The sequence below is a fragment of the Podarcis bocagei genome, assembly GCF_964188305.1.
Source record: "Podarcis bocagei genome assembly, chromosome: 5".
In the NCBI taxonomy this organism is placed as follows: Eukaryota; Metazoa; Chordata; class Lepidosauria; order Squamata; family Lacertidae; genus Podarcis; species Podarcis bocagei.
The window spans coordinates 24,513,930-24,527,973 of record NC_138129.1 but is presented as its reverse complement, the minus strand read 5'-3'; positions in this window follow the sequence as shown (position 1 = coordinate 24,527,973).

Here is a 14,044-nt window from a genome sequence, read left to right as displayed (position 1 = left end):
TAGATGTTGTTGAACTACAACTCCCATTATCCTTTACCGTTGGCCATCTTTGCTGGGGCTGATGGAAACTGTGGTCCAAGAATAACTGGAAGGCCACAGGTTCTCAACCACTGCGTTGAATAAGGTTTGAAAACCAGAGACCGGGCCTTTTCTGCAGTGGTACCCAGACTGTAAAACTTCCTCCCTGAGAAAACCCATCAAGCCTCCTTTTTATGAAATCTTAGGTGTGATCAGAAAGTATTTTTAGATTCTGGACTTGATCGTCTCATGTCTCCGTACCCTTGAGATGGCAATATGTATTGCTTCAGCTACTTGAAAATTTGGCAAGTCAGCCTCAGAAGGTAGGGAAAAATTCGAAACAAATGTTCCACAGAAGAGACCACTATGCATGTTTAATATACAGTGGTACCTCGGGTTAAGAACTTAATTCGTTTTGGAGGTCTGTTCTTAACCTGAAACTGTTCTTAACTTGAGGTACCACTTTAGCTAATAGGGTCTCCTGCTGCCACCACGCCACCACCACGCAATTTCTGTTCTCACCCTGAAGCAAAGTTCTTAACCCGAGGTCCTACTTTTGAGTTAGCAGAGTCTGTAACCTGAAGCGTCTGTAACCCGAGGTACCACTGTATATTCTAATAATACAAGGAGCATGTCACTTGCAGCTGGGCAGCAATCCTGACTAGAAAGAGGGTGGTTAAAGTGCAAACTGCAAAAAAATAATCCATCTTCTCTGGCCACCTTTTCCTCATCAGAAACCTCTGGTTCAGATTCCCCTTCTTTTTCACTTTGTGCCCCTGGAGGGAAAAAAAAAGATTGCATCACTGAAACATGACCCAGGGGAGAGTGGAGGAGTGGTTTCCGGTCAGACTGTTACAAATTACGTTTGTTTATCTCCGGTATCGGTTATCACTGGCTCACCAGGGAGAGGAAAATTCCTTCTTTGTGCAAGAGCCAACATTCTCCCCCCTCACCCCCGGGTCTTCCAGAGCAAATGGTGCAACACCTTCTCCACCCCACCACCCCAAGGCTCCTAGGGCATTCCCAGGAAAGGCCTCTGATTTCTCCCCACCATGTCAGCACAAGGGAGGAAACGTTGACAATGTCTCCTGCTGCTTTGGGAGGTGTGGGTATGTGTGTCTGCTGCGGTGGTGAGGAGATTTTGGTGAGATTTTCACATGTGGGAGCTGGAACTTTGCACTTAACCCATTTAACTTTGTGAGGTTGCCATGGCATCTCATCTTTTAAACACCAACATCACACACACAAAGCCTTGTTTTGTGTCTGCTTGTGAGGCTCTCCAGAACCTCTTGCCTGATCACACTTCCTAGAATATCCGCAATACAACATCAGACCTTCCAAGTCTATTTTCCAGGGACAACCCTGGATTTACAGAAGCTGTCCCAGCTTCTAATTTGATCCTGGAATGTCCCCCTTGGAAAGGTAAAGGTAAAGGATCCCTGACAGTTAAGTCCAGTCGCGAATGACTCTGGGGTTGCGGAACTCATCTCGCTTTACTGGCCAAGGGAGCCGACGTTTGTCCTCAGGCAGCTTTTCCGGGTCATGTGGCCAGCATGACTAAGCTGCTTCTGGCGAAACCAGAGCAGCACACGGAAATGCCGTTTACCTTCCCGCTGGAGCTGTACCTATTTATTTACTTGCACTTTGATGTGCTTTCGAACTGCTAGGTTGGCAGGAGCTGGGACTGAGCAGTGGGAGCTCACCCCGTCGTGGGGATTCAAACCACCAACCTTCTGATCTCAGTGGTTTAGACCACAGCATCACCCCCTTAGGACACCCCTATTTTCATCAGAGAAATGTTGGGGGGTATGGAGCTATCTTACCCCTGAGCCATCTGAAGGCAGCCCTGTATAGGGAAGTGTTTTTTTAATGTTTAATGTTTTGTTATGTTTTCATATACATTGGAAGCCTCCCAGAGTAGCTGGGGCAACCCAGTCAGATTGCTGGGGGATAAATAGTAAAATTATAATTACCACCATCATCATTATGGAATACCATGTCCCTATTTTCATCGGAGAAATGTTGGAGGGTATGCAGCATTACATCATGACACAATGTTGTCCCATGGAATTGCACCCAGGAATTGTGGTTGGCTGAGAAGCTTTGGAGAGTCTACCAACTTTTATGTACAGAGGCTCTGTGCCTTTAAGATGAGTTGGAAACCCATGACTCTCCTGACTCCAAACTCCCATTGGCCTCAGCCAGCATGGTTCATGACCAGGGATTATGGGACTTGGAGTCCCACAATACCTGAAGGTCCACAGGTTCCTCACCCCTTGCTTTATGAGAGGCACCACAGTCCAAAATCAACAGGGGAACTTTTTCTTTGTTATTGCAGGAAATAATTCATCCATTGTTTTCTACTTGTTGTGACATCAGCTTTTACGTCACGTAGCTTCTGTGGAGGAATTGGAGACAATTCCAGCAAGAACACGAGAAGATGCTGCTGGATCAGGCCAACCAGATCTAGCTCAGCATCCTGTTCTCACAGTGGCCGACCAGATGCCTATCAGAAGCCTGCAAGCAGGACCAGAGTGCAAGTGCAAGCTCCCCTCCAGCTGTTTCCAGCACCTGACAGTCAGAAGGATACAGTACTGCCTCTGACCAGGGAGGCAGCTGATAGCCATTGTTTTAGCCATTGATAGTCCAATTCCCCATGAATTTGCCTAAGCCTCTTTTTAAAGCCATCCAAGCTGGTGGCCATCATTCCATAGCTGAACTGTGACACCGCGTGAAGAAATACTTTCTTAATTCTTCAATATTCAGCTTCATATGATGTCTGCAAGTCCTATTGTTATAACAGGATAAAAAGTTTCCTCTATCCACTTCCTCCATGCCATGCAAAATAATTTTGTACATTTCTACCATGCCATCTCTTACTTGCATTTTCTCTGAATTAAAAAGCCCCGGATGCTTGTGGAGAACTTGCTCCATACCCTTCTTATTCATTACAGTGGAACCTTGGGTTACATACGCTTCAGGTTACATACGCTTCAGGTTACAGACTCCACTAGCCCAGAAATATTACCTCGGGTTAAGAACTTTGCTTCAGGATAAGAACAGAAATCGTGCTTCGGCAGTGCAGCGGCAGCGGGAGGCCCCATTAGCTAAAGTGGTGCCTCAGGTTAAGAACAGTTTCAGGTTAAGAACGGACCTCCGGAACGAATTAAGTTCTTAACCCGAGGTACCACTGTATATACATTTAATAAATAGTAATAATATCGCCCTTGGTCTGGAAATCTCAGGGCGGTTCCCAAGATTTTTCGTTTTGGTTGCCCTTTTGCAACTCTGCAATATCCTTGAGTTGAGGTGTCCAGAACTGTACACAGTATTCCGAATGTGGCTGCATCCTAAATCTGTGCCATGATATCAGCAGTTTTGTTTTCTGTTCCTTTCCTAATGATCTCTAGCGTGGAATTTGCCTCTTTCACAACTATGGCACACTGGGGTGACATCTTCATCAAGCTTGTTTTAACAAGTTGGTATCCCCTGCGAACTTGGCCACCTCACTGCGCACCCCAGGCATTATTAATTCCTGGTGTTGTCATTCACTGGCAACATGGGCCCAGCTGTGCAAATTCCCCTTCAGAGAGAACCATGGCAAAGGGCTTCATCTCAGTGGTAGGGTACATGCTTTGTATCGAACATGGGTGGCATTGTGGTCTAAACCACTGAGCCTCTTGGGCTTGCCAATCGGAAAGTCGGCGGTTCGAATCCCGGCAACAGAGTGAGCTCCCGTTGCTCTGTTCCAGCTCCTGCCAACCTAGCAGTTCGAAAGCATGCCAGTGCAAGTAGATAAATAGGTATCACTGTGGTGGGAAGGTAAACTGCGTTTCTGTGAGCTCTGGTTTCTGTCACGGTGTTCCGTTGCGCCAGAAGCAGTTTAGTCATGCTGGCCACATGGCCCGGAAAGCTGCCTGTGGACAAACACTGGCTCCCTCAGCCTTAAGCGAGATGAGCGCTGCACCCCATAGGCACCTTTGACTGGACTTAACCGTTCAGGGGTCCTTTTATCTTTTACATGCTTTGTATCCAAAAGGTTCCAGGTTCAATCCTGGGTGCATCCAGGTAGGGTCAGAAATGACTTCTGCCGAAAACCCTAGAAATCTACTATCAGACACAATACTGTGCTAGGTGAACCCAATTATCATACTTTGGCTGCATTCAGATAGCAGTTTATTCAATTTCCCAGACATTTCCCCCATTGTTAATTTCTGCATTGTATTTGAGCTTTCACATAAAAAACACTTCTGGTAATCTATTGGAATCTCAAGTTGAGGTTTAGCCCTCATTTCTGTGTATAAAGAAAAGGAAAAAAAAAATTTGTAATGCCAATTCCTGGAGCAAAGTGGCGAAATGTGGGGCAGTATAGCAACACACAGTTCTTTCCCACTGATTTTGTCAGGGGAATATAGAGGGAACAGAAATGCACATGTGCAAAAAAGCATGGCGTGTTAACAACACGTCCCATGATATTTGTCGTTGTGTCATGCTGTTATGTACTGAGTTGACTAGGATCCAAACTGCAGCAGTCTGATTGGTCCTAGAACAATAGGATTCAAATTGCAGCAATCTGATTAGTCCTAGAACAATAGGATTCAGAATGCAGCAGTCTGATTGGTCCTAGAACAATGCAGCAGTATGATTGGTTGGCAGGAACCACCCAATCCTGCTCCAGATAGAAGTGAATCCACAACCTGATTGGCTTACAGTAGAATTCCGGAATTAGTCAATCATGTGCAGCCCATTGTGTAAATAATGTATATAAAGCAGATACTGTGAGGGGACTTTCATTCATTCCTCCTCACCACTATGAGCTGAATAAAGAGCATGAAATCACTGTGCGACGAAGGTGGGATCCCGCTGAGCTGACTGCCACACACAGCACCGCAGCACCGCCACCTGCCGCACCGCTGCCTCGCACCGTGTATCCAGGCTTCAGCTCCGGGACACAAGGAACTCAGAATGGCAGCCAACAGCAGCTTCTCGCCATTCAACCCAGCATCTGGAGACTGGGAAGCGTACGCCTCCCGTGTCACCTTCCTCCTAGAAGCCAAAGGGGTCACCGACGAAGAAGATGCCAAGAAGAGGGCGATATTTTTCAGCGTCTGCGGAGAGGAGACGTTTGAAATCGCCCGGGCTCTCCTTGCGCCTGAAGACGTCGCTACTGTTCCATACAAAACAATAATGGAACAGCTGAAGGGGCACTTTTCGCCGCAGCCCTCAGTGGTGGCTCGTCGAAATGCCTTCTACGCAAAGCGACAAGCCCCTGGGGAAACCATAACTGGGTTTGTGACCTCTCTTCGCCAAGCCGCCCGGTTCTGCAACTTCTCAGAGCTGGAGAACATGCTTCGTGACCGCCTCGTCGGTGGCCTGAAGGATGAGAAGCTGCAACGACGCCTCTACGCTAAGAAGGACCTAACGTTCCAGGTTGCTCTGGAGGAGGCCCTGGCAACGGAAGCTGCCGAGAGGTCGACGCAAGAGGCACGGCCGAGCCTGCCATCCCAACCGAGGGTCCACCACGAAGACCTCACCGACGCCTCAGGATCCAACAGGGAGGAGGTGCACCGAGTACAGCAGCGCACTCAAGCAGCGCACAGACCACAGCTGCCTCGACGAGAAGGAGGAAACTGCGCAAGCTGCGGGGAGAGTCACGAGAGGAGGACCTGCCGTTTCCGCAACGCAGAGTGCAGGCAGTGCAGAAAATTGGGACACATCGCCCGGGTGTGTCGGGCTCGGCCCACCCGACACCAGGCATCAGATGACCAACCCAAGAGCCCCAGGTCCCGGGGCCCAACGCACCAAGGCAACTCGACGGAGCTCACGGACTGCCAGGTATACCAGTTGCCCCACCCCAACGTAGAGAAAATTTATGTAGAGGTACAGATAGAGGGGGCCCCATGCCGCATGGAGCTTGACACGGGTTCAACTCTATCCATAATCTCGGCAAAGACCTTAAGGAAACTGTGTCCTACTGGGGGTCCCAAACTCAGGCCGGCCCCATTCACCCTACGGGACTTCCAGAAACGTAAGGTCCCCACAATGGGGGTGGGGACCTTCAGGGTGCAATACTGAGGGCGAACGCGGCAACTGGACTTGCTTGTGGTCAAGGGCCCCTACATTAGCTTACTGGGATTGGCATGGTTCGGACCACTGGGGCTAGCTGTCACCGGGGTGAACCACACTAGCTTACAAGTGGACGTGGACGCCATATGCAAGGAATTTCCAGGGGTTTTCGACGGGAAATTGGGACAGTATACGGGGCCCCCCATTGCGCTACAGCTTGACCCCGCAGTACGACCGGTCAGGCTCAAGGCCCGTCGGGTCCCGTTCGCCTTGAAACCCCGTATAGACGAGGAATTGGACCGACTCGTGGAGCAAGGAGTGCTGGAGCCGGTACCTAATGCCCCCTGGGAAACTCCAATCGTCACACCCGTCAAGCCTAATGGTTCGGTCCGCATCTGCGCAGACTACAAATGTACCATAAACAAGGCCCTCACGGCCCACGCATACCCAGTGCCAGTGGTCAGCCATGTCCTTGCCACCCTGGCTGGGTCGAAAATTTTTGGCAAGCTGGACTTGGCCCAAGCATATCAACAGCTGCCAGTAGATGAGGCCACAGCAGAGGCACAGACGATTGTGACGCACAGAGGAGCGTTCAGGGTAAAGCGGCTGCAATTCGGGGTCAGCGTGGCACCAGGCATATTCCAGAATCTAATGGACTCTCTCCTTAAAGGGATTCCTGGTGTCACCCCCTTCTTCGATGATGTGTTGATTGCCGGGCCCACACCAGAGGAGTTTGAGGACCGCCTCCGCACCGTTCTGCACCGTTTCCAGACGGCGGGTCTCAAGGTGAAACGGGAAAAATGTCTACTAGGAGTGCCTCAGGTGGACTTTCTGGGATTTATGGTGGACGCAGAAGGGGTCCACCCAACTGGGGACAAGGTACGGGCCATTTGTGATGCCCCAGCGCCCAAGAGCAAGACTGAACTTCAGGCCTTCTTGGGACTATTGAACTTTTACCATTCCTTCCTTCCCCACAAGGCGGCGGTAGCGGAGCCCCTACACAGACTCCTGGACAAGCGGGCCCCTTGGGTGTGGGGCCAGCGCCAGGAGGCCGCATTCCAGGCAGTCAAGGACTTGCTTGTCTCAAACTCTGTCTTGGCACACTTCGACGAGAGGCTGCCGGTGGTGCTAGCATGCGATGCCTCACCCTATGGCATTGGCGCTGTCCTGGGGCACCAACTCCCGGATGGAAGAGAGGTACCGGTGGCGTACTTTTCCCAGACACTCAACGCAACCGAGCGGAACTACTCGCAAATTGACAAGGAGGGTCTGGCAATCGTGAAGGGAGTAAAAAAATTCCATGATTTCTTGTACGGGCGGCCCTTCACCGTGGTGACTGACCACAAGCCGTTGCTTGGCTTGTTTGCCCCCGAAAAGCAGACCCCCCAAGTGCTGTCTCCTCGCGTCCTCAGGTGGTCAATTTTCCTTGCCAGCTACCAGTATGCACTGATTCACCGACCTGGGAAGGCGATGGGCCATGCGGACGCCCTCAGCAGGCTACCACTACCGGAAACAGGCCCTGACCCAGCACCTGCACAAGAGGTTATGAGCCTGGAGCTGCTTCCCGACCGCCCCATTCAGGCACAAGAAGTTGCACACCATTCCAAGAAAGATAGGGTCATCTCCCGGGTCCTAGACTGGGTGTGGAGGGGATGGCCCAGCAGCAGCCCCGGGCCAGAATTCGCCGGCTACACAACCCGCAAACATGAACTGTCGGCCCACAAGGGGTGCCTGTTATGGGGAAGCAGAGTCGTTGTTCCCCAGCCCCTCCGCAAAAGGGTCCTCACAGCCCTACACGAGACACACCCAGGGGTAGTAAGAATGAAGGCCCTTGCCAGGAGTTATGTGTGGTGGCCGGGGATTGATGGAGAGATAGAGGCCTGGGTCAAACACTGCCAGGCCTGCCAAGAATCCCGCCCAGATCCCCCAAGGGCCCCAGTCCAGTCCTGGGAGTCCGCCCGAGCACCATGGTCACGCCTGCATGTGGATTTCGCTGGCCCCTTTCAGGGGAAAACATTCTTCATAGTGGTGGACTCCTACACCAAATGGCTGGAAGTCGCACTGGTACCGTCCACTTCCACGTCCGCAGCCATCCGGGTACTACGCAGGCTGTTTGCAACCCACGGGCTCCCTGACACTCTCGTCTCAGACAACGGGACTGCATTTACGTCAGGAGAATTCCAAACCTTCACAGCACAGAACGCCATCCGCCACATCCGTTTGGCGCCGTTCCACCCTGCCACCAATGGCCAAGCAGAACGCATGGTGCGGACCACCAAGGACACCCTTCGCCGCATGACGCAAGGGGACTGGGAGTACCGCCTTGCCACATTCCTTCTAGCACAGCACAGCACCCCCAGCTCAACGACTGGCCGGAGCCCTGCTGAACTACTAATGGGTCGGCGCCTTGCAATCAGATTGGACCGCCTTCACCCCGATAGAGCTCAGGATGAGGTAGTGGTGGGGGAAGGCAGGAACCCCCGGACCTTCGAGGCCCAGGACCCAGTGTACGCAAAGAATTTTGGGGCAGGCCCAGCATGGGTACCCGCCACAGTCACCAGGGTCACTGGCCCAGTGTCGTACGAGGTGCTAACGGATGGGGGGCAATGCTGGCGCCGCCACTGCGACCAGATACGGCGACGATTCCCGGGAGAAACCCAGGAGGAGGACAGGTCAGAGGAGTCCCAAGGGAACAGCGGGGCAGTGAGGCCCATAGAGCAGGAGGGGCCAGCAGGAGAGGCAGAATCAGTAAATACAGAGAGGACCCGTGAGGCCGAAAGGACACCAGAACCAGAACCACAACTGAGCGAGCCGGTTGCACCAGACCAAACAACCCCATCACAGCCAGCATCCTTGGAACACGAGCCAGAACCTGGAGCCCGGACCAGGGAACACCCCAGGCCGCAACGCACACGTAGGCCGCCGGTGTACCTTGAGGACTATGAATGCGACCTCCCGGGCAGGACTGGAACTTAGAGGGGAGGGGTGCTATGTACTGAGTTGACTAGGATCCAAACTGCAGCAGTCTGATTGGTCCTAGAACAATAGGATTCAAATTGCAGCAGTCTGATTAGTCCTAGAACAATAGGATTCAGAATGCAGCAGTCTGATTGGTCCTAGAACAATGCAGCAGTATGATTGGTTGGCAGGAACCACCCAATCCTGCTCCAGATAGAAGTGAATCCACAACCTGATTGGCTTACAGTAGAATTCCGGAATTAGCCAATCATGTGCAGCCCATTGTGTAAATAATGTATATAAAGCAGATACTGTGAGGGGACTTTCATTCATTCCTCCTCACCACTATGAGCTGAATAAAGAGCATGAAATCACTGTGCGACTCTGAGTATATTTCACATGCCATGTCCACTGGGGTTGATGAAATGCAATGCAACATGCCTGTATATCAGTAAAAAAAACCACACTTTTGGCACTGCAGTGTGGAAAGAACACTGGAAAGTGGGACAGAAGTACTAGCATTATAATCAGGAAAACTAATGTGATATTCTCCGCATCTGAATGTGCCATTGGAATAAGGTGGCTTCCTTGGATGTAGAAAACAAAGCATGCCTTGGTGGATGAGCTGCAGACCCCCCAAGTGTCCCTGTTTTCCAGGGGCATCTCCAGATTTACGGAAGCTGTTCCAGTTTCTGATTTGATCCCAGAATGTCCTGCTTTTCCTGAGGATGTCCCTATTTTAACTGGAGAAATCTTGGAGAGTAAGGAGTTATGTGACCCCTGAGCCAAGGAGATAAGTAACTATACAACCTTTAGAAGACATCTGAAGGCAGCCCTGGACAGGGAAGTTTTTTGTGTTTAATGGTTTATTATATTTTTAGATATGCTGGAAGCTACCCAGAGTGGCTGGGGCAACCCAGTCAGATGTGCGGGGTATTATTATTATTATTATTATTATTATTATTATTATTGAATAGGATGTCCCTACTTGGAACGGGTGGAATGCGGGTGGCGCTGTGGGTTAAACCACAGAGCCTAGGATTTGCAGATCAGAAGGTCGGCGGTTCGAATCCCCGCGATGGGGTGAGCTCCCGTTGCTCGGTCCCTGCTCCTGCCAACCTAGCAGTTCGAAAGCACATCAAAGTGCAAGTAGATAAATAGGTACCGCTCCGGCGGGAAGGTAAACAGTGTTTCTGTGCGCTGCTCTGGTTCGCCAGAAGCGGCATAGTCATGCTGGCCACATGACCCGGAAGCTGCACGCCGGCTCCCTCAGCCAATAAAGAGAGATGAGTGCCACAACCCCAGAGTCGGCCACGACTGGACCTAATGGTCAGGGGTCCCGTTACCTTTACCTTACTTGGAACGGGACTACAATGCAATAATGGTTCTGCTTCTTTGGGCCTTGTCAAACTGGATTTAAGAAGTCCAATTGCCTTTTACTTGATGGAGTTAAATCTATTTGGGGAGGGCAAGCTATGGGGCTGGGAGCGGAGGTGATATGCTCAGGTGTACAGCTGGTATGTGCCTCAAAGGAAGGAGGCTGCGTTTTAGGCCTGATTCCAAGCAGAGATTTCCCCCACCTCTTTTGCAAAACAAGTTCCAGGTGAAGCCAAACAGCTTCGTTCTGAGGTGAAAAGAAAACATGGCAGAGACTTGCGAGCAAGGAGGTGAATAGCCCACGACAAGAGATATTTATTTTGGCCTTCCATCTCCCATCTTATAAACTCCACATTTTAAAACAAGCCCAGGAGCTATCAACTAGCAGAATCGGAATGAAGTATACAAAACAGGCAAGTCTTTGAGGGGTTTTTTTTAAACTGCTTTGAGGTTTGTGCTTTAAACAATCAAAAGGCATATAAATTATATTAAATAAACAAATAAACAAATAAGCTAGCTAGCTTATGGAAATATGCCTAATTTGCATAATTTATAAAGGTTGCAGAATTCATTCTTCGTGGTACAGAATGTAGCCATTTCAAGGCGCAAAATATACAAACTCTTGTACATAACAAGCCCCCCGACTTGTCAGAGCTCCCCCGCCTCCCAACGAGGGCTGTATATCTAAGGCAGTTATGTGGAGACAAAAAATAAAGGGGGGGGGGCTCCACAGAATGTGGCAGTAGTGGGCAGGGCTTAGCTTCTTGAGAATTTCAGCTTTCTTTTCAAAAAGCAAGTTTCTAGATCTCATGGATGCACAGAAGTGCTTGGAAATGTGAGAGCAGAGATACGGTTGAATACGATTTTCAATGCTTAGGAGTTTGACTCCAGTAACCGGCCACTCTGATTTGCAAAATCGGAATAAACATTTACAAAATAGTGTGCCTGTGCCTGTGTGTGTGAATGATGCAGAATAAATAGTATTAAAAATACATTGCATTAATTCAGACTTACATCAGTGTATACAGGTTGCGGAATTCTCTCCCCCCCCTCCTTCTTAGTGCTGAATTTTCTTACATGGATATCACTCCAAACTCTGACTTTTCTTGTGGTTGGGGCTGGGGAGATGAGATTCCTTTGCAGTTTACATTCGTTGCATGAATTGAGGATTTGGCTCCATAGACTACATTTCTTGGTCTGGCTTCATTGTGTCTGTTCCTTGGCCCCACCCCAGCCCTCCTCCCGCTTTTTGCCTTGTCCACTCATTGAATCCAAAGCTATGAATGGCCATGACTGTCTCTTCCTTAAGGCTGTGCTGGCCGAAGTGAAGCTTTGATCTTGGACTGCAATTATATAGGTGTTGCTCAAATAATATGTAATAAAAGTGGTTTTGCAAAGGGATGGGCAGCAATTGTTGTGAGCCCTGGACGAGCCTCCCAGTGTCCCAGGATGTAAACCACAAGTGACAATATTTGGAGGGTGGGGCAGAAATGAAACCAGGGGAAATCAGCAACGTGGAGAACCAGGACGTGGATAAGCTTGTGTAACCGGAGCTTGGGAACCCCTCCCAGAGCTTTGGGAACACTTAAGTGCTCGGCGCATGCAGCCTGCGGCACCTGCTATCTGTGCCAATGCAGGACCAGTTGCACAGGAAAGAGCAGTACAAAGGGGGCACCGCAATGTACAGCTAAACTATGGATTTCGCTCCCATAGGAGGCAGAGATGTCCACCAATGTAGATGGCTTTAAGAGAGGATTAGACATGGCTATCCTGGACCACTGGGACGCTGGTGGCGCTGTGGGTTAAACCACAGAGCCTAGGACTTGCCGATCAGAAGGTCGGCAGTTTGAATCCCCACGACGGGCTGAGTTGCCGTTTCTCGGTCCCTGCTCCTGCCAACCTAGCAGCTCGAAAGCACATCCAAGTGCAAGTAGATAAATAGGTACCGCTCCGGCGGGAAGGTAAACAGCGTTTCCATGCGCTGCTCTGGTTCACCAGAAGCGGCTTAGTCATGCTGGCCACATGACCTGGAAGCTGTACGCCAGCTCCCGCGGCCAATAAAGCGAGATGTGTGCCGCAACCCCAGAGTTGGCCACGACTGGACCTAATGGTCAGGGGTCCCTTTACCTTTACCTTTATCCTGGACCACTAGCCACAATGTTCTACCTCCGCTGTCAGAGCCATTATGCCTCTGAATACCTGGAAGTCAAGGGCATAGTCAGTGTGATGGCCTGGGGCTCGGGCTCGGACTCAGAACCAGAGCAGTCTCAGTCCGCACCGGATCTTTTGCCGCAGGTGGCGTCTGAACCTACTCTGGGGTTGATTCTGAGGAGCCCCAGTCTGCACAGGTTCCCCTGCAACAAGCACCAGCTGGGCCGAGTCAGGGGCCTGAGCCTGCCCTGGCTCCAGATTCGGGGATTATCTCGTTGCCTTCAGCTGGGCAATCACTTACAGCTGCTCCACTATCAGTTGGGTCAGGGGAGGCTGAGGCGGCCCCTGGGTCTAGTAACCCACTGACATCTCCCGAGCTGCAGAGACTAAGGTCTGAAAGAAGGAGAGACCTGAGTGCTCACAGGAGGAGTGCTCACCTTCAGGCGAAACAGGGAAGTGAGTCACCGGGGGATCAGGACCGGCTGTTACCCTGACAGAGATAAAAGGCTGCTGGACCCCGCCACAGGTTGCGGGAGCAACTTTGCTGTTTGCCAGAACCTGCCTGTGATCCTGTGCCTGACTTTGCCTGGTTTCCTGCCTCGTGTCCTGCCTTGGCCCTGTCGGACTGACTCCTCATGAAACCCTTGGATTCAGGACTGGACCTGGACTGCGTTACTCGGGTTACTCCCAGGCCCAGCACAGTCAGAGTGATGCATGCTCTGGTTATCTCCCACTTGGACTACTGCAATGCGCTCTACGTGGGGCTACCTTTGAAGGTGACCCGGAAACTACAACTAATCCAGAATGCGGCAGCTAGACTGGTGACTGGGGGCGGCCGCCGAGACCACATAACACCGGTCCTGAAAGACCTACATTGGCTTCCAGTATGTTTCCGAGCACAATTCAAAGTGTTGGTGCTGACCTTTAAAGCCCTAAATGGCCTCAGCCCTGTATACCTGAAGAAGCATCTCCACCCCCATCGTTCTGCCCAGACACTGAGGTCCAGCAGCGAGGGCCTTCTGGTGGTTTCCTCACTGTGAGAAGTGAGGTTACAGGCAACCAGGCAGAGGGCCTTCTCGGTAGTGGCGCCCGCCCTGTGGAATGCCCTCCCATCAGATGTCAAGGAAATAAACAACGATCTGACTTTTAGAAGACATCTGAAGGCAGCCCTGTTTAGGGAAGTTTTTAATGTTTGATGTTTTATCGTGTTTTTAATATTCTGTTGGGAGCCGCCCGGAGTGGCTGGGGAAACCCAGCCTGATGAGCGGGGTATAAATAATAAATTATTATAATTATATTATTTATTATTAGTTCTGATCCCTCCCTCAAATTTTGCCCCAAAGATCAAGCACCACTCTTATCTCAGCTCCGCAAGCAGAGGAAGAAAACACTCTGCAAAGGATGCGAGCAGATCCAGATTTACAGCGATGTAGGCAGCAGCACTAAAACAACCTAGGAAGAGATTTAAGGAAGA